Source organism: Octopus bimaculoides, chromosome 4 (genome assembly GCF_046866305.1).
Source record: "Octopus bimaculoides isolate indiv1 chromosome 4, ASM4686630v1, whole genome shotgun sequence".
In the NCBI taxonomy this organism is placed as follows: Eukaryota; Metazoa; Mollusca; class Cephalopoda; order Octopoda; family Octopodidae; genus Octopus; species Octopus bimaculoides.
This window is the reverse complement of record NC_142931.1, coordinates 2,566,964-2,591,420: the sequence shown is the minus strand read 5'-3', so window position 1 is coordinate 2,591,420 and position 24,457 is coordinate 2,566,964. Positions and strand designations below refer to the sequence as shown.

General features: G+C 39.4%; 7 non-coding genes across 7 annotated transcripts; all 7 read left to right on the top strand.

Annotated features, from left to right (window-relative positions):
* Positions 1 to 488: 488 nt before the first annotated feature.
* On the top strand, positions 489 to 561 carry Trnar-ucu (transfer RNA arginine (anticodon UCU)). The gene has a single exon. It is a non-coding gene; the product is annotated as a tRNA-Arg (tRNA).
* Positions 562 to 1,776: 1,215 nt separating this feature from the next.
* Trnar-ucu (transfer RNA arginine (anticodon UCU)) lies at positions 1,777 to 1,849 on the top strand. Its single transcript has one exon. It is a non-coding gene; the product is annotated as a tRNA-Arg (tRNA).
* Positions 1,850 to 7,896: 6,047 nt separating this feature from the next.
* Trnar-ucu (transfer RNA arginine (anticodon UCU)) lies at positions 7,897 to 7,969 on the top strand. The gene has a single exon. It is a non-coding gene; the product is annotated as a tRNA-Arg (tRNA).
* Positions 7,970 to 12,558: 4,589 nt separating this feature from the next.
* Positions 12,559 to 12,631, top strand: Trnar-ucu (transfer RNA arginine (anticodon UCU)). The gene has a single exon. It is a non-coding gene; the product is annotated as a tRNA-Arg (tRNA).
* A 3,720-nt stretch (positions 12,632 to 16,351) lies between these two features.
* Trnar-ucu (transfer RNA arginine (anticodon UCU)) lies at positions 16,352 to 16,424 on the top strand. Its single transcript has one exon. It is a non-coding gene; the product is annotated as a tRNA-Arg (tRNA).
* Positions 16,425 to 17,643: 1,219 nt separating this feature from the next.
* Trnar-ucu (transfer RNA arginine (anticodon UCU)) lies at positions 17,644 to 17,716 on the top strand. Its single transcript has one exon. It is a non-coding gene; the product is annotated as a tRNA-Arg (tRNA).
* Positions 17,717 to 23,745: 6,029 nt separating this feature from the next.
* Positions 23,746 to 23,818, top strand: Trnar-ucu (transfer RNA arginine (anticodon UCU)). Its single transcript has one exon. It is a non-coding gene; the product is annotated as a tRNA-Arg (tRNA).
* The last annotated feature ends 639 nt before the right edge of the window (positions 23,819 to 24,457 follow it).

The window sequence follows — 24,457 nt, the reverse complement described above, 5'->3', positions numbered from 1 at the left end:
TTGATCATGGGTCTGCTCGGTCAAGACTGACAGAGTATTTAAAAAAAAACAGCCATTGTAGTTTCTTCTCTAAAGACCCAATCCTTCTTCTGTGCAATGACTTCCCCCCTATAACTATCTAATATCAATGTATTCCTACTCAGTAGCAGTTGTTAAACAATACTAATTTAGACAGTAAATTATCTAATCTCACAAATCACCCCCTACCCCCGTCCTTCATTCTAAGACGTTTTAAGAATGCTATGGCGAGGGGTGGCGGCTGTAATTAAACAAAATAAGCTCTCTAATTACAGCTGAAACTGGTTTCCCCCACGTTTAAAAGCTCCATGAGAAAGCGTAATGAGAGAGAGAAACCGTTAGTAAGGTGTAAGACAGAGTATAACCACAGACCTCACATTGACATGTCTTAAATACAAGGAGAGGACCACAAAAAAAAAAGACCACTTACAACAATCTATATATTGGTTTTAGAATCAAGTAACAGTGCAGTCCCTGTAGCGCAGCGGATAGCGCGCTGGACTTCTAATCCAGAGGCCGTGGGTTCGAGTCCCACCAGGGATGACATTTTTTTTTTTTTTCACCTCCTTCATAAAACTTCAGTTAAGCGGAACTCATCCAACCTTCAACTGGTTTAGCGGAAAATCCTAAACAGATAAGGAACTGGTGGTGACCATTTCTTAAGTCTATTCCTTTACACCTCTCACGAAAACTGATTCATATCCTCCACGCTTTCGATGCCAACAAAACTCAGAGGCAGTCACAGACTAACCAAAAACGTAACTATTTCCCTCATTATCTTAATTAACGACTGCAAATTAGTCATCAGGAAAGTAAAGCACAGAATTTTGAGTTCAATCTTATTGAACGGCTTCTTAAACAAGTATTTACTACCCCAGCATCATCCAAAATATTGTGAATGAAATTTGATGAATGGTAACTTTATGACGGAGGAATAGTTCTTGTTTTGGAGTGGTCAACTCACTAGCGTAGCTAGCGGGGAACGGAAGGGCGGTCCGCCCCGGACGGCAATGTTAAGGGGAAGGCACTATTTTGGGGTCAACTGTAGGCAATATGTATTTCCTGTGGGAGCCCGGCGACAGTAGAGTGAAGGGCTGCCCCTGGCGGCGCACACTCTAGCTACGCTAGTGGTTCAACTTGATTGATTGTCCAGTTTAACGCTACCCCTTGGTACTCTGTGGTCAGTATTCACTCAGTTGTCACCCAGTTCAACTACATCTCTCTCTCCCTCTCTCTCTTTCTCTCTCTCTCTCACACACATACACACACACACACACATCTTTAGGACAAGAACATTTTTCTCAGACCATTCCACCAGTTCTCTCCCCCTCAGCACTGTCTCCAACCCAGCCCCACAACGTAACATTCCATAAGGAATCTATGGCTGCTGTTTTTGTCTCTTTAATGAAATTCATCTCAAATGTGGACGCATGCGCCGTTGCAGCGCGTTGCTGTATTCACCGTTCCTCGGTATATTCCTGGGTCGTCCCCGACGACCTATCCAGTTGAGTCCTAGTCAGTCCTCATCTCCATGAGATACCTCCTCATCAGCTTTAACCATGTGGTATGCCACATGGTTCAAGGAACTATTTTGAAATCTTTACAAAGTCGAACAGAAAATAAAGTCGTTGTTAGATAATAGCAGTCTCATACAGAATGTACTCACTGACCTCACCTTGATAAATTACAAATAAAAGCAGACGACAAGATTATATTCAAAACAATCTATAGTTTGTTTTGAAATCTGTTACCGTTAATGTCCCTGTAGCGCAGTGGATAGCGCGCTGGACTTCTAATTCAGAGGCCGTGGGTTCGAATCCCACCAGGGATTTCTTTACGTCAGGAAACAAATTTTAATTCTTGAAAATTTCATTTAAATTTTCTATTCTTTTGTCTTCAAATTCTTGTTGCAACGCAGTTGCTTTCTATAAATTTGACCCTCCACCACACACACCCTCCAGTTCATTTATTTTCTTGTCATATTTGAAATAGGAATTCCTTTCTTTGTTCAAGGGCACATCAGGATCTCATATAAAGTACTGTCTCCCCACCCACGCCTGTTATTGTCCATAATAGTTCTCTGTACTTCTTTGTCACCACCCCACCAGCTCTTAATGTCTCTATTACTGTGGCAATAATTGATTGGTCATGGAATGGAGTTGATAGAGATTTTAATTAGTACCAACACCATTTGAACTGTAACCAATTTCAGGCAATAAAAATCCCGGGTGCAGACATGATTATATGACTAAAATAATACACTTCACATTTGCGAGGTTTCATGTTCAAACTCATTACGCGGCACTTCGGGCAAATATTTTCTACCATTTCCTGGGGCTGACTAAAGTTTCACATTATGAATTTCGAGAGATGTAAACTGTACGGAGGTATGTCGGAGGAACGATTCCTGCTGTGGGCGAAGAAGATTTAATTCATCGCTTGGTTTAATACCATCCTCACCCCCTGATTTGATATATTTAGCAGGCTGTACTGTCTGGCAAACTTTCATACAACGTCTTTGATCTGGGAATAATTTCCTCCTCTCTTCCTCAGGTGTCAGGTCTGAGTAAATTTCCTCCTTGGTGTGTTACATTATTTTATCGACACCGATTGGATTTGAACTCAGAACACTACAAGATGTTGAGTTGTCTGTCTCTCTCGATGCTTTCAGCCAGCATAGGTTTTAAATGTCAGAAAATTTTAAAAACCAGACACGGTGCTTCGTTGGGGTTTCGCCTTCTCGGTGATAAATACTATCTCGGTCATTTGGAACCAGGAAACTTCTAAAAAGCTGACGGTGTATCATCCCACTTTTAGCACCTTATTTAGTGTAACATGTAATTGAAAATCCCACATTATACTACACCGAAACTCACTACTCCAATGACCCTACATTCCCACCTTCTTTTGTGAGTTGGTATCCAATTACTCCTGTAATTTACTCCCATCTCGACAATTTAAAACAAATACAAGCCTAAAAGAATGGGAAACCATTAATGATCTCAAGTGGGATCATAATATAGTTATAAAAGAAGCCGATGAAGGGAGTGCTGTAGTAATCATGGATGAACACTTCCCTAATCCTCCGTCAAGACAATACCTACTACGGAAAAATCAACAGCTACAGGCAATCCAAGATAATCTTTTGTACTCTAGGCACAAGGCCTGAAATTATGGGGGAGGGGACCAGTCGATTAGATCGACCCCAGTACGCAATTGGTACTTAATTTATCGACCCCGAAAGGATGAAAAGCAAAGTCGACCTCGGCGGAATTTGAACTCAGAACGTAACAGCAGATGAAATATTGCTAAGCATTTCGCCCGGCGTGCTAACGTTTCTGCCAGCTCGCCGCCTATTCAATCCAAGATAATGGCAAAATTTACTACTCTTCTCCATCAGTTCCAAAAGAATTTAATGGAAAAGGAGAAAGATTACTTAACAAGATTTGACTGCAACACCAGCAACTTTTATGGACTTCCCAAAATCCACAAGAGTAAAGCCATAAGCGAAGCTTGCAGCAAATCAACTTCTTTAGTCATAAATATTCCACGTCCAAGAGACCTCAAAATGTGACCAGATGTGGCCTGTCCCTCGTGTGAGACACACTGACTCAGTAACTTTATTGAAGTCATCCTTAAACCTATTCTCCAAAATACATCGAACTTTATAAGGGAATGACCTGGACTTTTTAAACTATCTCCCGAACAAAACCAGCAAGGACTCCCTTCTGGTTTCATTCGATGTAATAAACCTCTACACCTCGATTCCTCACGAATACGGAATAGAAGCCATACAATTCTGGCTGGAAAATTTCCCAAATGACATTCCTGGCCGAATTGGAGGAGAATTTATCATTGAAGGACTAACATTCATTCAAGAGAACAACTTCCTCAACAAAAATCAGGCATTGCAATGGGAACGAGGGTAGCCCCTATTTTTACTAACCTTGTCATGAGATACTTGGAAATCCAAATATACGAGCACGCTAGACTGAAATTTGGAGACATCTTCCAAAAATACTTACTCGTCAACTGGAAATGCTTCCTGGACGGTTGTTTCATTTTGTGGTCGCATAACCTTAGAATTTAAAAACTTAATTAACAGCATTAACCACAGTATCCGATTTACAATGGAATACAGCCACAAACAGCTACCCTTCCGGGACATTTTAATCTTTAAAAGAGATACTAAAATTGAAACTGACATCTACTTCAAACCAACAGACTCAAATAATATCTTCTATTCTCTTCCTGTCATCCAAAACATACTAAAATCAATATACCTTTCAACTTGGCAAGAAGAATTCGCACGATTGCACCAAATCCCGAAACCCGAGATAAACGACTCCAGGAACTTAAAAACACATTACTAGAAAGAAAATACCCGGCTAGTTTAATCAAAAACAGAAGAGAACGTGCAAAAACGATAGACATCCAAGAGTTACGGAATACAAGAAAACCCCATGACACACTTTGTCTTACGTATCAACACACAATCCGAAGGACATGGAAGCATACCACCCCTCCTTGTGAATAACCTGCGAGTGAAAGAAGCACTGGAAACACAAAGGATTATTAAAAGTAAAAGACAACCGCAATCCCTAAAAAGATTACTTACCAGTGCCAAATTACCCACCAAAAATACAACCCCACTTGTCATAGAAATGAAACCGCCCTAAGTGCGGGGCTTGCATCTACCGCTTGGAGGGCTCAACATATAAAATTAAGTCAGGTCGAATTTTCACGATAAAACAATCACTTCACCTGTACATTGAGGAACTTAGTCTATGTCCTGAAATGTGGTGGGTGTGATGAAGACTACATAGGTCAAACTAGTTTGACGTTGAGGGACAGACTGACGGTACACAGGCAACAAATCCGGGACCCCACGACCAGGAAAATTCCCGTAAGCAAACACCTAGATCAATGCCTCACAGACATAAACCCGAAATACCAAATCTTCTCTCTCTATTAATTCACTGGAAACACTTCAATCAAATTCCGATTGAAGAAGGAAAGCATGTTCATTAAAAAATATAAACTGCAGCTAAATATCCTTTAATAACACATTAGAAAGATGAAAAAACTCAATTTCTCCACAAAAAGTTACCAGATACAACACATAATTCGAAAACTTTAGCAACAGCCCCTTCCTTCCCCAGGGTTTCGAAACCTGAACTCTAAATTACTATACAATAACATCATATACCTTCTCAAACACCATTTGTGTGACATCACCTTTCACTAGACCAATGAAACTTTTCCTTCGATCAGAACCAGAGCCTCAGAAAAAAAAACAAACAGTGACTCCTTAAGGGAATCAACCAACCGGAACGGTTGATGATCATTAGCCAAAAATTAACGACCGTGTCCCTACAGGAAGTCACCCAAGCAGAACGCTAAATTTGACCAAAACAGGTTCTTTATCAAAATAAAGTGACGTCACGATACCTATAGCCAGTCAAAACTTGTTCCTATGCACAGGGAACCAATGCCAAGAAAACATCCACCAGAAAGTCACAATACTCTCATATCTGTGGTGCCGGCCTTGTACCAAGATTTGAAACTATGGTTATTATTATTAGCTCATAGATCGGAAGCATCAATAAATTTTCAGTGATATAACGACTAAAGACGAAAGGTAACTCGTACAAAAAATATACAGTGTACATTTTTAAACACATAAGCGGTATTCATCATAGGATTCCCTCACGCTAGAAAGAACAGCTAAGTTCAAAACTGTTCTTTCTAGCGTGAGGGAATCCTATGATGATTACTTCTTATGTGTTTAAGTGTACACTGTATATATAGGAATAATATAAAGTCATTTGGACTAAATTTTTACACGTTAGGCCACTGGTAGAAGAAATTTCTAATATTTCTAATTACCCTTCAATATTATATACATATATGTGTGTGTGTGTGTGTGTGTGTGTGTGTGTGTGTGTGTGTGTGTGTGTGTGTGTGTGTGTGTGTGTGTGTGTGTGTGTGTGTGTATACGACAGGCTTCTTTCAATTTCTGTCAACCAAATTCACTCACAAGGCTTTGGTCGGCCCAAGGCTATAGTAGAAGACACTTGCCCAAGGTGCCACACAGTGGGACTGAACCCGGAACCATGTGGTTGGTATGCAAGCTGCTAACCACACAACCTCGCCTATGTGTATAGGTGGGTGTGGTGGCAGTTGAAGGGCTCTTTCATTGATTCAGGCGGCTCCCTCTTTTTCACACACACACGTCTTTCCTTACGATTTTGTTATTATAATTTAAGGCAAGAGAATCGTTAGCACGTCGCACAAAATGCACAGCTTCCATTTCCTCCGGTCCCTCATTCTGAGTTCAAACCCCGCCGAGCTCAACTTTGCCTTCCATCTTTTTATCTTTTGGGTTCGACAAAATAAAATGCCAGTCAAGTACTGGGGTCGTTGTAAGTGACTAACCCCTCCCCTCAAAAAACTGCGGACAGAATCTTCAGAGCGTCTGAGAAAATACTTAGGAGCGTTTCTTTCATCTCTTTACGTTCCGTGTTCAAATTCTGCCTAGGTCAACTTTACCTTTCATCCATTCGGGGTTGATAGAATGTGATAACTAATCAATTAGCCCCTCCCCTCAAAACTGCTGGAATTCAACCAAAATTCAAATCATTATTAGTTTATTTCCATTTGTCATCTTTCTATAATACATCCGCCACCCTTGGAGCTCATAAAGGAATTAATATCAATGGGGCCAGTGGAGTAGCAGATTCGGTTGAACAACGGCGGGAATCCTAGTTTAAGGTTACATCAAACCCTGCTCACATCAATATACTTTTTCATTTTCTAAAATTGTGTTGCGAGAGAAAAACTGTTTTCTTTAAAATTTTCCCCTCATTTACAAATCACCGACATCATCATCATCAGCAGCAGCAGCAGATCTGCTTTCAAATCTAAAGTATTACTTTGCAAGTTAGACATTTCCTGTTGATTGGATAGATATACGCTGTTTAGGTTTAGTCACCAACCGTAACACATTCGTGGAATCATGAATGGTCCCGGGACCTGCTAGAAATAGCAACGATATCTGTTTGAAACCATAGGCAGAAGTCCTCCGTAAGAAAAGAACAGATTAGATTAGATGGTCACAGCTGGCTATACGACACGATCTGTGTCCCTATGTCTGTGTATCGTGATTTCCGGGTTATTTGAGCTGAGTGGGGGTGCTAGATTCCCTTGTTCGAAAATATAAGGACACAGATCGTGTCGTATAGCCAGCTGGAAACGATGTCTCCTGGGGCTAAATTACAGCAACATTTGTCCTGAACCAGGACTGCCATGTTATGTTGGCAAACAATCTTTACTCCAAAGTAAATATCTCACGTTGAGAGATTTTAAAATAATAATTTCCTAAACACTTACATTGTTCTGTTAAACATAATAGACGTCCTTCTCTGTAGATTTGTCTTCTGAAATCTCATGAGAGACAACCAGCAATATTAAATTGCAGCAGCAGCAGCAGCAGCCAGATAGTGTAGTTCTTGGAGGACAGCTTTGGTGCGCCACATTTCTAATCCAGAGATCATGTATCGAATTCCTATAAAAATGAAATACCTACTTTTTTTACTTACTTTTTTTGTTTTTTATCATTATTTTTTTTTACGCCATTAGAGGACGGGAAATGACTGACAGTTATGTTCTCTCACTTGTACTCATGGATTTTAATTAGATTTTAATGATGCCCCCCTTCCCATCTGACTTTTAATTAGTCTGCAATCTTACGGAATCAAAACAAACTGGAACAATTAAAAGTTATCCGTCACCAAATAAAGTTTTTGATTGATTACGTAATTTTTCACTCGCCTACATAATAATGTATATTTAGTTTAGTAATGAGGTAGCTGTGTAGTCCCTGTAGCGCAGTGGATAGCGCGCTGGACTTCTAATCCAGAGGTCGTGGGTTCGAATCCCACCTGGGATGCTGGTTTTTTCTTTCTTTTTTCATCGGGACATATATTTTTAACCTATAATCAGAAAGAGTAGTTTGTGCCAGAAACGGTGGAGTAATATCAGTTTCAATATTTGGCACAAGGCCAGCAGTTTTGGGGGAAGGGGAAGGCGATTACAATGACCCCAGTGTATAACTGGTACTTTTTTTTATCGACTCCGAAAGGATGAAAAGCAAAGTCGACCTCGGCGTTATTTGAACTCAGAACATTAGGACGGACGAAATGCTGTTAAGCATTTCATCCGGAATGTTAACGATTCCGCCAACTCGCCGCCTTGACGGTGGAGTAACATTGGAAACATAGAAGAATGCTGTTGATATTTCAACTGGCCAAAGATCGCTGTGCTTGTTATTTCCCAGCGGGGTCTTCTATAAACATTTCTCACATCGTGTTTTGTGGACAACGGTCGCCGTTTGTATCAAGAGACAGTCAGGTTGGCCACAATCGCCGTTCATAATTATTGTCACTAAAATTATGTTCTTGCAGCCGAATTCAAACATTCTCCTGTGTCTACGGGGTTTTGAGAATGATGTGGATGCCGCCAGAGTGATATATAAGAAGGCATAGTCAAGAATTGGTATTGTGACAACAAAAAGGGTCCTAAATCCCATTTGATACTTATGTGATACTGTAATAAGGTTACAACTCCCACTTCGCTCACATTTGGAATGTTTAAGCTCTCGCTCCAGACACATTTCGTACTGTGATAACCACAGCGTTCTCACACTTACTCTTTAAATATGATAGTGTAAAAGTCAATAGATAATAACTCATTCCATTAACATTTCATACTGATAAACAAGGGCTTCTAACACTCACAACATGCACATTCGGTCCAATGATAAGCAAGAGGATACTTAACTCTGTATACATTTGCTACTGTGAAAAAAAACAATCGTTATGAAACACACTCCCTATTCTTATTGTGTTGTGATAAACAAGATGTTATAACACTCACACCACTTATATTTGATACTGCAAAAACAGAGATGTTATAACATTCCATTGGTGTTTGGTATTGCGAAAGCTGAGATGTTGATAGACACATTCCATTTATATTGAATACTGTGGAAAGCTGTACGATGTAACACTCTCTCCATATATTTTTCATACTCGTAAAGCCAAGTAGGTACAACTCGCGTAATTTATCGTTCGTACATTGAAAAGCGAGATGTTGCAACACTCAGCAGATTAATGTTCGGTTCCCTGGACACCAAGATGTCAAATCATTTACTCCATTGGTATTTCGTACTGAGAAAACCGGGATGTAATGATCCTCTATTTATGCATCGAACTTTCGAAAGCGAGATGCCATAACATTCTCTCAATTTATACTTGGTGCTGCGAAAACCGGGACATCATGACATCCACATCATTTACAATTCGTACAGTAAAAAAATGAGATTTTATAACACTCACTCCATTTATATATATTTACTGAGAAAATCGCGATGTTATAAAATGTGCTGTTTGTGTCTAGTATTTCGAAAACCACGATTTTAAAACACTCACATCATATATATTTGGGAATACGGAAACTGGGATATTTAACAGTCTGTATTTATTGAGAATTTACGAAAAAAAAAGACGAAGACGGGTGTGTAAACAACAAACAGATGTATTAGTTTAACACTCGGGAAGTGAGAACGTCTTTTACGTTTCGAGCCTACGCTCTTCCAGAGAAAGGAACACAGAAATAAACAGGGAGAGAAAATAGAATGTTCGATATTTCTGTTTGATAGTGTGAAAACCGAAATATTTTTAAACCCCTTCGATTTATATTTTGTACTCTGGAAAGCGAGATGTTATAAAAGTCATCGAGTCGTTATAACACTAAATGCGTTTATATCTCCAGCTTTAAGAACCGGTTTATAATAGCACTCAAACCATTTTCAGTTGATACTCTGAAGACTGAGATTATATAACTTCCCTCCATTGATAGTTGGTACTGCGGAAACCGAACTGTTATAAAACTCCCTGCATTTATACTTGGTTCCGTAAAACCCAGATGTTTAACACTAATTACATTTATATTTCATACTACGAAAATCGTGGAGGTTAACATTCCCTCCATTTATACATGATACACTGAAAATTGAGATGCTAAAGCAGTCGGTCCGTTTATATTTGGTATTTGTAAAACCGAAACGTTGTAAAACTTACTCCGCTTCTATGTGGTTCTGTAAAAGCCGAAATCTTATAATACTCATTCAATTTATACGTGTTACTGCAAAAAACACATGTCAAAATACACGTTCCACATATATATTTCATACTGCGAAAGCCGAGATATAAGACACACAGTTCATTCATATTTAGTAGAATTAAAACCGGGATGTAAATTCTACTGCAACAAACTCAATTTTAGCACTTACTCCACTTGGATTTGGTATTCTACATACCAAGATATTACATTACTCCGTTTCTTATTTCAATGACTACAATTTTTAGCTCTCACCGTTTATATAGGTAATCTCACAACCAAGATGTTATAACACTCATTTCATTTATGTTTGTTATTACAATATCCACGAATTTTAGCACTTACATTTATATTGGATACGCTAAAAAACGAAATGTTATAACGCACATGCCGTTTATGTTTGTTTTCCGATGATAACGATTTTCGACACTCACTCCATTTATATTGGGTACCTTAAAAACCGAAATGTTATAAAATTATTACCATTTATATTTGTTACCCGATAACCACGATTTTAATACTCGCTTTATTTATATTGATTACCCTCAGAACCGAGATGTTATAACATTATCACCATTTATATTTGTTACGACGATAACCACGATTTTTAATATTCATTCCATCTATGTTGGGTGTCCTAAAAACTGAGGTGACCAAAACTCGCAGTCCATTAATATTTTTTTATTCTGATAAGCACGATTTTTAGTATTCACTGCGGATATATTTTGTTGTTTGCAAACAAATTTGATTTATGTTTAATATTCGCTTTATATGTTACGCCTTCTGTATTTCGTGTTCCAACAACGGATATTTTATAACAGTTACTCTCTTTGTATTTCGTTCTGGAACAACCAAGATGTTATAATAATTATTCTATTTACATAAGATAATACTGTAATCGAAATGTTTAAAATTCTCTGTATTTATATTTGGTACTGTGAAGACGGAGATATATTATCACTCGAACCATTTATATTTTATTTGCCAAAACCGATGATGTGTAACTCTCAATCTCTCTATATTTCTACCAAACATTTCTGGAGTTAGTCTTTTAACAGTTTTATTTTTTTTATCTCAACCATAAATACAAGTGGAATGAATGTTGTAACTTCTTTGTTTCTATTGTAGCAAATGTTGATGGAGTGTTTGTTATAATAGCTGTGTTTTTAAATACAAAAAAGGGTATGTTATGAGTGTAACTACACACATACATGTGTGTATATATATACATATATATATGTGTGTGTGTGTATGTGTCAATATACATACATACATACATACATACATGCATACATACATACATACATACATACATACATACATATGACAACGAATGCGAGAAAGTTCTCCAAAGAAGTTAACAAGAAAACTTTTGGGGAGAACTTACTAGACCTTTGAGTTAAAATTTATATCATTAAAAAATCTAAAAAATAATAAATTAAACTGAACAGAACTACCAGTGAAGTCATTCTTTTTCTTTTCTTCAAATATACCGAACTGTACCAAGGATCTCACACATTTTCCAATACACCCCACACACACACACGCACACACACACACGCACACACACACACATACATACATACATATATATTTATAGATTTGCTGTTGATCGATGGACAAATAAAACATCATTCCTTGCTTTTTTTATGGCGTCGGGGTTTGGCTGACAACAGTTTAACCTATTTACATGCATTTCTATCATTCGTGTAACGAACAATTTGGTTAACGAACAGGGCTCAGGAACAGATTATGTTCGCATATAGAGACTCCTCAGTACACCAAATTAGTTTGCCAAAGTCATTGCCACATTTTCCAATCTCTAAATAATTTTGGTTTGAGACACAGGAATTTAGTGTGGGGCGGGGGGACAACGGATTACATTGACATATGATTATGTTGGTAACAGTGACTTCTTACTGAGGCACAAGGGTTCAAGTTATGAGGGGTGGCGAATATCTGGTTATATTGACTCAAGTATATGACTGGTATTTTATTTTACCCTCCTCGGAACGATAAAGTCGTTAACTGCTCCAATATCATATTATCTCCTCCGACTTCTCCCATTCGTCACTCTAAGACGTTTTAAGAAAGCTATAACAGAGGAGGAAGGGTGGGCTGCCAATTCCAGCTGTAATTAAAGAACTAATTTAGAATGCTTAAACCCCCCACCAGAAAGTGTAATGAGAGAGAGGGAAAGAGAGAGAAAGAAAGAGGAAGAGAGAAAAAGAGAGACCGTTAGTAAAGTGTGAGAGAAAGTGTAGTCACAAATCTCGCCTTCACACAACTTTAACACATGGCTAGAACAAAAGAAATTGTTTAAAACAATCTATCATTTTAGAAGCTCATACTTGTAGTGTCCCTGTAGCGCAGCGGATAGCGCGCTGGACTTCTAATCCAGAGGCCGTGGGTTCGAATCCCACCAGGAATGGATGTTTTTTTTCTTTTCATTTCTTACTATATGTATATCTTAATATAAATTTCAGTGATGTTTCTCTGTCCGTTATGTTTTATGTTCGTTAACTCCTCCTAGACCGTTGGTGCAAAGACAACGAAACTCAAATCAGCAACCCTCCTAATTCCAGGAGGTCTATATTTTTATGGGTCACATAATTGGGGGTCCTACTGACCTCCCCCCACTTATTTTTACTGTATTTTAAACTAAATACATGGCATTGGTGACCAAATCGGAACAATGACAATGAATTTCATACCATGAACTCCCAGGGAGTATCGTAAAGAGGTTCAATTTCTGAAAGGCCAATTAAATTGGGCACCACTGACCCCCGCCTCTATTTTTACTGCACATTTGCAGAAATAAATTTCATTACACAAGAGTAGAGGGCCGAGAAGCGTCGCGATAGTGGGGATGAATGCCTTAAAGGTGCTCTCCGCAGGAGCTAGCTGGAATGCCGCCCGAAGGGCAGCTTCAAGGCTGGTATGTGTGTGTGTGTGTGTGTGTGTGTGTGTGTGTGTGTGTGTGTGTGTGTGTACATATATATAGACATACATATATATAAATATACGTACGTAGATGGTCCCGGGTTCAGTCCCACTGCGTGGCACCTTGGGAAAGTGCCTTCTACTATAGCCTCGGACCAACCAAAGCTTTGTGAGTGGATTTGGTAGACGGAAACTGATAGAAGCCCGCCGTATATGTACGTATATGTATATGTATGTGTGTGTATATGTTTGTGTGTCTGTGTGTATCCCCCCTACAGCGCTTGGCAACCGATGCTGGTGTGTTTACGTCCCCGTAACCTAGCAGTTCGGCAAAAGAGACCGATAGAATAAGTACTAGGCTTGCAAAGAATAAGTCCTTGCTCGACTATAAGACGGTTCTCCAGCATAGCCGCAGTCAAAATGACTGAAACAAGTAAAAGAGTAAAAGAGTATATACTTTATTAAAATGAAGGTAAAATAATAAACCAAAACTGCGTAAAAAGGTGTATTATTCTTCACTTCTTAACATCTTGCTTGCCTTTAGTAACTCGGTATAACAGGAAATAACACAATGACGCTCCAGCCATGGCAATGTATCCTTTATATCGTATACATTCAAAGAAAAGTCCTGTTGTTGTCATCGTTGTCCACTACACCACTCGGGTCATAGTGTATCTCCGTCAGCCGATGCTTCCTTGACCCTCTATAAAGTTCTATGACGTAATATAATTTGTAGCCACCTTTGTAGGTAGACTCTGTTACGATGTATGAATACCAAAACTAGTATCCATTTCTTCACAGAGTGTGCTTTCGATCTCCCTGCCCCTCGGCTATGTGCCCAGTACGTTCCCATTGTGACACTCGGCTCGACGAGCAATTCAGCAATAGCGTGTTGTTTCCTTTATTGTCTGTTCTGGGTTACATTAATCTATTCCTCTGCATTGGACAGCGTCAGTTGTACAAAATATTCAGTAACAACACGATGCATTCTGCAGCTCTTGAGATGTTAATTTACTTCCCAAAGGACGACATTTTACTCTGCTTATACTCCGAGAGTCACATTTGACAAACTACATGCATGACATTGCAAATTTTTCTGGCTGTTTCTTCAATCGCCATTTTCAGAACAGCCTGAAGCAAATCAATTCTTCAAATATTTACCCAACACCTCACAGTAAACGAATTTACTGGTATATATTTTATTGAAATTATATAAACGTATCGCTTAATATACATACAATATATATAATATATCTATATATCGTTTAATATATATATATATGTAGTGAAACTACCTCCCGCCATTAGATACAAACTACTATCGCCATTACATACAATCTTCTCATTTAAATATAAATAAATGCGAGCGTAGTAGAGAACCCATTCCTTGTCATCACGTGACTGATTATTATTCGAATCGGCAACTTCTTCGAACCGTTCCCGCCAGAACGCAAACTGACCAATCACAGCCCCTAATAAGGTCACGTGATAGAGTATTAAACTGAAGCCATCGGGAGCCAATAGTTTGTTATAAATAGCTTTAACTCATACCCAACAAATTTGTCTCGGTCCAGTTTCTCTTTGAGAACTGTTCCGTGTACCACACGACAGCAGCAGCAGTTCCAGCGACCACTTCAACAGATTCGTCCAGCCAACGATGACCACTGCCGTCGCCACATCAGCAACAAGAGTCTATGACTACTAACCAGCAACATCGTCATGACCAACACGATTACTACCAAGCAGCCTCTACACCACCAGCGTCAACACGACTTTCTATGTACACCAAACTAAACCTCCGCGGCACATCTCTCTCTTCGATTCTGTTAGGTGACTCAGCTTCACCACGATAAATAAACAGACAAGAGTTCTCAGCCAGCGACGAACATCTGTATAACAAGAATCACGGCCCGGCATCGATGCCACGACATCACAACTAGTGATCAGCTCTGCCACACTCAGCCAACTCACCTCACATACAGATTCATATTATTGTGTACCCAAGAACTGGTATAATTGCTCACGTGTTATTGACTCTCCTTCTATCTGCTGTAAACACTCATACACACATGTATCACTCACATACACACTTTTCTTTGTACGATGGCCTGTCTTTGATTATGTTATTATATGTCGCATTCACACTCTCACACAGACATACATCTTTAACGCTACAATAAATATCTCTGTTATTCATCTTATATAGTTGTGGTCTTTCATTACTGGTCATCTATGTTATCGTCGCATAACATATCATGTATATCATCTTCGATATATTATTGTGTGTTCGACCGTGTGACGCGTTTAAATAAAAGGAGTCCTCTGTTTTACCATTCGTCACCATTTCTCCTTTTACGAGTTCGCACGGTCGTCCCTTACATATACAATTTATATATAATATATGTAACGTTAGATGCACTAACTCAGAATATGGTTAACTCGAGGCTATGGCAGACGACACAGACCCAAGATTTCCAGACGTGGGATCGAATAGGTCAGCATGTTGTTACAAAACAAAATCCTGCCATTCTCTGCACTCGTCTTCAAAACGTTATTCAAAAATTTCTCATTTTTCAATGAAGGCTTCACCGCAATTCACTGCTAGAAATAGTAGCTAAATATTCCGCAAATTATACGCTCTCTTCTTTAAAATAGGAGAATACATGACATGAGAAATATGTTGTATATATTAGACAAGAGGGGCACGGTTGGAATAACTTTGATCATGGGTCTGCTCGGTCAAGACTGACAGAGTATTTTTAAAAAAAACAACCATTGTAGTTTCTTCTCTAAACACCCAATCCTTCTTCTGTGCAATGACTTCCCCCCTATAACTATCTAATATCAATGTATTCCTACTCAGTAGCAGTTGTTAAACAATACTAATTTAGACAGTAAATTATCTAATCTCACAAATCAGCCCCTACCCCCATCCTTCATTCTAAGACGTTTTAAGAATGCTATGGCGAGGGGTGGCGGCTGTAATTAAACAAAATAAGCTCTCTAATTACAGCTGAAACTGGTTTCCCCCACGTTTAAAAGCTCCATGAGAAAGCGTAATGAGAGAGAGAAACCGTTAGTAAGGTGTAAGACAGAGTATAACCACAGACCTCACATTGACATGTCTTAAATACGAGGAGAGGACCACAAAAAAAAAAGACCACTTACAACAATCTATATATTGGTTTTAGAATCAAGTAACAGTGCAGTCCCTGTAGCGCAGCGGATAGCGCGCTGGACTTCTAATCCAGAGGCCGTGGGTTCGAGTCCCACCAGGGATGACATTTTTCTTTTTTTTTTCACCTCCTTCATAAAACTTCAGTTAATCGGAACTCATCCAACCTTGAACTGGTTTAGCGGAAAATCCTTAACAGATAAGGAACTGGTGGTGACCATTTCTTAAGTCTATTCCTTTACACCTCTCAAGAAAACTGATTCATATCCTCCACGCTTTCGATGCCAACAAAACTCGGAGGCAGTCACAGACTAACCAAAAACGTAACTATTTCCCTCATTATCTTAATTAACGACTGCAAATTAGTCATCAGGAAAGTAAAGCACAGAATTTTGAGTTCAATCTTACTGAACGGCTTCTTAAACAAGTATTTACTACCCCAGCATCATCCAAAATATTGTGAATGAAATTTGATGAATGGTAACTTTATGACGGAGGAATAGTTCTTGTTTTGGAGTGGTCAACTCACTAGCGTAGCTAGCGGGGAACGGAAGGGCGGTCCGCCCCGGACGGCAATGTTAAGGGGAAGGCACTATTTTGGGGTCAACTGTAGGCAATATGTATTTCCTGTGGGGGCCCGGCGACAGTAGAGTGAAGGGCTGCCCCTGGCGGCGCACACTCTAGCTACGCTAGTGGTTCAACTTGATTGATTGTCCAGTTTAACGCTACCCCTTGGTACTCTGTGGTCAGTATTCACTCAGTTGTCACCCAGTTCAACTACATCTCTCTCTCCCTCTCTCTCTTTCTCTCTCTCTCTCACACACATACACACACACACACACACATCTTTACGACAAGAACATTTTTCTCAGACCATTCCACCAGTTCTCTCCCCCTCAGCACTGTCTCCAACCCAGCCCCACAACGTAACATTCCATAAGGAATCTATGGCTGCTGTTTTTGTCTCTTTAATGAAATTCATCTCAAATGTGGACGCATGCGCCGTTGCAGCGCGTTGCTGTATTCACCGTTCCTCGGTATATTCCTGGGTCGTCCCCGACGACCTATCCAGTTGAGTCCTAGTCAGTCCTCATCTCCATGAGATACCTCCTCATCAGCTTTAACCATGTGGTATGCCACATGGTTCAAGGAACTATTTTGAAATCTTTACAAAGTCGAACAGAAAATAAAGTCGTTGTTAGATAATAGCAGTCTCATACAGAATGTACTCACTGACCTCACCTTGATAAATTACAAATAAAAGCAGACGACAAGATTATATTCAAAACAATCTATAGTTTGTTTTGAAATCAATTACCGTTAATGTCCCTGTAGCGCAGTGGATAGCGCGCTGGACTTCTAATCCAGAGGCCGTGGGTTCGAATCCCACCAGGGATGTCTTTACGTCAGGAAACAAATTTTAATTCTTGAAAATTTCATTTAAATTTTCTATTCTTTTGTCTTCAAATTCTTGTTGCAACGCAGTTGTTTTCTATAAATTTGACCCTCCACCACACACACCCTCCAGTTCATTTATTTTCTTGTCATATTTGAAATAGGAATTCCTTTCTTTGTTCAAGGGCACATCAGGATCTCATATAAAGTACTGTCTCCCCACCCACGCCTGTTATTGTCCATAATAGTTCTCTGTACTTCTTTCTGTCACCACCCCACCAGCTCTTAATGTCTCTATTACTGTGGCAATAATTGATTGGTCATGGAATGGAGTTGATAGAGATTTTAATTAGTACCAACACCATTTGAACTGTAACCAATTTCAGGCAATAAAAATCCCGGTTGCAGACATGATTATATGACTAAAATAATACACTTCACATTTGCGAGGTTTCATGTTCAAACTCATTACGCGGCACTTCGGGCAAATATTTTCTACCATTTCCTGGGGCTGACTAAAGTTTCACATTATGAATTTCGAGAGATGTAAACTGTACGGAGGTATGTCGGAGGAACGATTCCTGCTGTGGGCGAAGAAGATTTAATTCATCGCTTGGTTTAATACCATCCTCACCCCCTGATTTGATATATTTAGCAGGCTGTACTGTCTGGCAAACTTTCATACAACGTCTTTGATCTGGGAATAATTTCCTCCTCTCTTCCTCAGGTGTCAGGTCTGAGTAAATTTCCTCCTTGGTGTGTTACATTATTTTATCGACACCGATTGGATTTGAACTCAGAACACTACAAGATGTTGAGTTGTCTGTCTCTCTCGATGCTTTCAGCCAGCATAGGTTTTAAATGTCAGAAAATTTTAAAAACCAGACACTGTGCTTCGGTGGGGTTCCGCCTTCTCGGTGATAAATACTATCTCGGTCATTTGGAACCAGGAAACTTCTAAATAGCTGACGGTGTATCATCCCACTTTTAGCACCTTATTTAGTGTAACATGTAATTGAAAATCCCACATTATACTACACCGAAACTCACTACTCCAATGACCCTACATTCCCACCTTCTTTTGTGAGTTGGTATCCAATTACTCCTGTAATTTACTCCCATCTCGACAATTTAAAACAAATACAAGCCTAAAAGAATGGGAAACCATTAATGATCTCAAGTGGGATCATAATATAGTTATAAAAGAAGCCGATGAAGGGAGTGCTGTAGTAATCATGGATGAACACTTCCCTAATCCTCCGTCAAGACAATACCTACTACGGAAAAATCAACAGCTACAGGCAATCCAAGATAATCTTTTGTACTCTAGGCACAAGGCCTGAAATTATGGGGGAGGGGACCAGTCGATTAGATCGACCCCAGTACGCAATTGGTACTTAATTTATCGACCCCGAAAGGATGAAAAGCAAAGTCGACCTCGGCGGAATTTGAACTCAGAACGTAACAGCAGACGAAATATTGCTAAGCATTTCGCCCGGCGTGCTAACGTTTCTGCCAGCTCGCCGCCTATTCAATCCAAGATAATGGCAAAATTTACTACTCTTCTCCATCAGTTCCAAAAGAATTTAATGGAAAAGGAGAAAGATTACTTAACAAGATTTGACTGCAACACCAGCAACTTTTATGGACTTCCCAAAATCCACAAGAGTAAAGCCATAAGCGAAGCTTGCAGCAAATCAACTTCTTTAGTCATAAATATTCCACGTCCAAGAGACCTCAAAATGTGACCAGATGTGGCCTGTCCCTCGTGTGAGACACACTGACTCAGTAACTTTATTGAAGTCATCCTTAAACCTATTCTCCAACATACATCGAACTTTATAAGGGAATGACCTGGACTTTTTAAACTATCTCCCGAACAAAACCAGCAAGGACTCCCTTCTGGTTTCATTCGATGTAATAAACCTCTACACCTCGATTCCTCACGAATACGGAATAGAAGCCATACAATTCTGGCTGGAAAATTTCCCAAATGACATTCCTGACCGAATTGGAGGAGAATTTATCATTGAAGGACTAACATTCATTCAAGAGAACAACTTCCTCAACAAAAATCAGGCATTGCAATGGGAACGAGGGTAGCCCCTATTTTTACTAACCTTGTCATGAGATACTTGGAAATCCAAATATACGAGCACGCTAGACTGAAATTTGGAGACATCTTCCAAAAATACTTACTCGTCAACTGGAAATGCTTCCTGGACGGTTGTTTCATTCTGTGGTCGCATAACCTTAGAATTTAAAAACTTAATTAACAGCATTAACCACAGTATCCGATTTACAATGGAATACAGCCACAAACAGCTACCCTTCCGGGACATTTTAATCTTTAAAAGAGATACTAAAATTGAAACTGACATCTACTTCAAACCAACAGACTCAAATAATATCTTCTATTCTCTTCCTGTCATCCAAAACATACTAAAATCAATATACCTTTCAACTTGGCAAGAAGAATTCGCACGATTGCACCAAATCCCGAAACCCGAGATAAACGACTCCAGGAACTTAAAAACACATTACTAGAAAGAAAATACCCGGCTAGTTTAATCAAAAACAGAAGAGAACGTGCAAAAACGATAGACATCCAAGAGTTACGGAATACAAGAAAACCCCATGACACACTTTGTCTTACGTATCAACACACAATCCGAAGGACATGGAAGCATACCACCCCTCCTTGTGAATAACCTGCGAGTGAAAGAAGCACTGGAAACACAAAGGATTATTAAAAGTAAAAGACAACCGCAATCCCTAAAAAGATTACTTACCAGTGCCAAATTACCCACCAAAAATACAACCCCACTTGTCATAGAAATGAAACCGCCCTAAGTGCGGGGCTTGCATCTACCGCTTGGAGGGCTCAACATATAAAATTAAGTCAGGTCGAATTTTCACGATAAAACAATCACTTCACCTGTACATTGAGGAACTTAGTCTATGTCCTGAAATGTGGTGGGTGTGATGAAGACTACATAGGTCAAACTAGTTTGACGTTGAGGGACAGACTGACGGTACACAGGCAACAAATCCGGGACCCCACGACCAGGAAAATTCCCGTAAGCAAACACCTAGATCAATGCCTCACAGACATAAACCCGAAATACCAAATCTTCTCTCTCTATTAATTCACTGGAAACACTTCAATCAAATTCCGATTGAAGAAGGAAAGCATGTTCATTAAAAAATATAAACTGCAGCTAAATATCCTTTAATAACACATTAGAAAGATGAAAAAACTCAATTTCTCCACAAAAAGTTACCAGATACAACACATAATTCGAAAACTTTAGCAACAGCCCCTTCCTTCCCCAGGGTTTCGAAACCTGAACTCTAAATTACTATACAATAACATCATATACCTTCTCAAACACCATTTGTGTGACGTCACCTTTCACTAGACCAATGAAACTTTTCCTTCGATCAGAACCAGAGCCTCAGAAAAAAAAACAAACAGTGACTCCTTAAGGGAATCAACCAACCGGAACGGTTGATGATCATTAGCCAAAAATTAACGACCGTGTCCCTACAGGAAGTCACCCAAGCAGAACGCTAAATTTGACCAAAACAGGTTCTTTATCAAAATAAAGTGACGTCACGATACCTATAGCCAGTCAAAACTTGTTCCTATGCACAGGGAACCAATGCCAAGAAAACATCCACCAGAAAGTCACAATACTCTCATATCTGTGGTGCCGGCCTTGTACCAAGATTTGAAACTATTGTTATTATTATTAGCTCATAGATCGGAAGCATCAATAAATTTTCAGTGATATAACGACTAAAGACGAAAGGTAACTCGTACAAAAAATATACAGTGTACATTTTTAAACACATAAGCGGTATTCATCATAGGATTCCCTCACGCTAGAAAGAACAGCTAAGTTCAAAACTGTTCTTTCTAGCGTGAGGGAATCCTATGATGATTACTTCTTATGTGTTTAAGTGTACACTGTATATATATGAATAATATAAAGTCATTTGGACTAAATTTTTACACGTTAGGCCACTGGTAGAGGAAATTTCTAATATTTCTAATTACCCTTCAATATTATATACATATGTGTGTGTGTGTGTGTGTGTGTGTGTGTGTGTGTGTGTGTGTGTGTGTGTGTGTGTGTGTGTGTGTATACGACAGGCTTCTTTCAATTTCTGTCAACCAAATTCACTCACAAGGCTTTGGTCGGCCCAAGGCTATAGTAGAAGACACTTGCCCAAGGTGCCACACAGTGGGACTGAACCCGGAACCATGTGATTGGTATGCAAGCTGCTAACCACACAACCACGCCTATGTGTATAGGTGGGTGTGGTGGCAGTTGAAGGGCTCTTTCATTGATTCAGGCGGCTCCCTCTTTTTCACACACACACGTCTTTCCTTACGATTTTGTTATTATAATTTAAGGCAAGAGAATCGTTAGCACGTCGCACAAAATGCACAGCTTCCATTTCCTCCGGTCCCTCATTCTGAGTTCAAACCCCGCCGAGCTCAACTTTGCCTTCCATCTTTTTATCTTTTGGGTTCGACAAAATAAAATGCCAGTCAAGTACTGGGGTCGTTGTAAGTGACTAACCCCTCCCCTCAAAAAACTGCGGACAGAATCTTCAGAGCGTCTGAGAAAATACTTAGGAGCGTTTCTTTCATCTCTTTACGTTCCGTGTTCAAATTCTGCCTAGGTCAACTTTACCTTTCATCCATTCGGGGTTGATAGAATGTGATAACTAATCAATTAGCCCCTCCCCTCAAAACTGCTGGAATTCAACCAAAATTCAAATCATTATTAGTTTATTTCCATTTGTCATCTTTCTATAATACATCCGCCACCCTTGGAGCTCATAAAAGAATTAATATCAATGGGGCCAGTGGAGTAGCAGATTCGGTTGAACAACGGCGGGAATCCTAGTTTAAGGTTACATCAAACCCTGCTCACATCAATATACTTTTTCATTTTCTAAAATTGTGTTGCGAGAGAAAAACTGTTTTCTTTAAAATTTTCCCCTCATTTACAAATCACCGACATCATCATCATCAGCAGCAGCAGCAGATCTGCTTTCAAATCTAAAGTATTACTTTGCAAGTTAGACATTTCCTGTTGATTGGATAGATATACGCTGTTTAGGTTTAGTCACCAACCGTAACACATTCGTGGAATCATGAATGGTCCCGGGACCTGCTAGAAATAGCAACGATATCTGTTTGAAACCATAGGCAGAAGTCCTCCGTAAGAAAAGAACAGATTAGATTAGATGGTCACAGCTGGCTATACGACACGATCTGTGTCCCTATGTCTGTGTATCGTGATTTCCGGGTTATATGAGCTGAGTGGGGGTGCTAGATTCCCTTGTTCGAAAATATAAGGACACAGATCGTGTCGTATAGCCAGCTGGAAACGATGTCTCCTGGGGCTAAATTACAGCAACATTTGTCCTGAACCAGGACTGCCATGTTATGTTGGCAAACAATCTTTACTCCAAAGTAAATATCTCACGTTGAGAGATTTTAAAATAATAATTTCCTAAACACTTACATTGTTCTGTTAAACATAATAGACGTCCTTCTCTGTAGATTTGTCTTCTGAAATCTCATGAGAGACAACCAGCAATATTAAATTGCAGCAGCAGCAGCAGCAGCCAGATAGTGTAGTTCTTGGAGGACAGCTTTGGTGCGCCACATTTCTAATCCAGAGATCATGTATCGAATTCCTATAAAAATGAAATACCTACTTTTTTTACTTACTTTTTTTGTTTTTTATCATTATTTTTTTTTACGCCATTAGAGGACGGGAAATGACTGACAGTTATGTTCTCTCACTTGTACTCATGGATTTTAATTAGATTTTAATGATGCCCCCCTTCCCATCTGACTTTTAATTAGTCTGCAATCTTACGGAATCAAAACAAACTGGAACAATTAAAAGTTATCCGTCACCAAATAAAGTTTTTGATTGATTACGTAATTTTTCACTCGCCTACATAATAATGTATATTTAGTTTAGTAATGAGGTAGCTGTGTAGTCCCTGTAGCGCAGTGGATAGCGCGCTGGACTTCTAATCCAGAGGTCGTGGGTTCGAATCCCACCAGGGATGCTGGTTTTTTCTTTCTTTTTTCATCGGGACATATATTTTTAACCTATAATCAGAAAGAGTAGTTTGTGCCAGAAACGGTGGAGTAATATCAGTTTCAATATTTGGCACAAGGCCAGCAGTTTTGGGGGAAGGGGAAGGCGATTACAATGACCCCAGTGTATAACTGGTACTTTTTTTTATCGACTCCGAAAGGATGAAAAGCAAAGTCGACCTCGGCGTTATTTGAACTCAGAACATTAGGACGGACGAAATGCTGTTAAGCATTTCATCCGGAATGTTAACGATTCCGCCAACTCGCCGCCTTGACGGTGGAGTAACATTGGAAACATAGAAGAATGCTGTTGATATTTCAACTGGCCAAAGATCGCTGTGCTTGTTATTTCCCAGCGGGGTCTTCTATAAACATTTCTCACATCGTGTTTTGTGGACAACGGTCGCCGTTTGTATCAAGAGACAGTCAGGTTGGCCACAATCGCCGTTCATAATTATTGTCACTAAAATTATGTTCTTGCAGCCGAATTCAAACATTCTCCTGTGTCTACGGGGTTTTGAGAATGACGTGGATGCCGCCAGAGTGATATATAAGAAGGCATAGTCAAGAATTGGTATTGTGACAACAAAAAGGGTCCTAAATCCCAT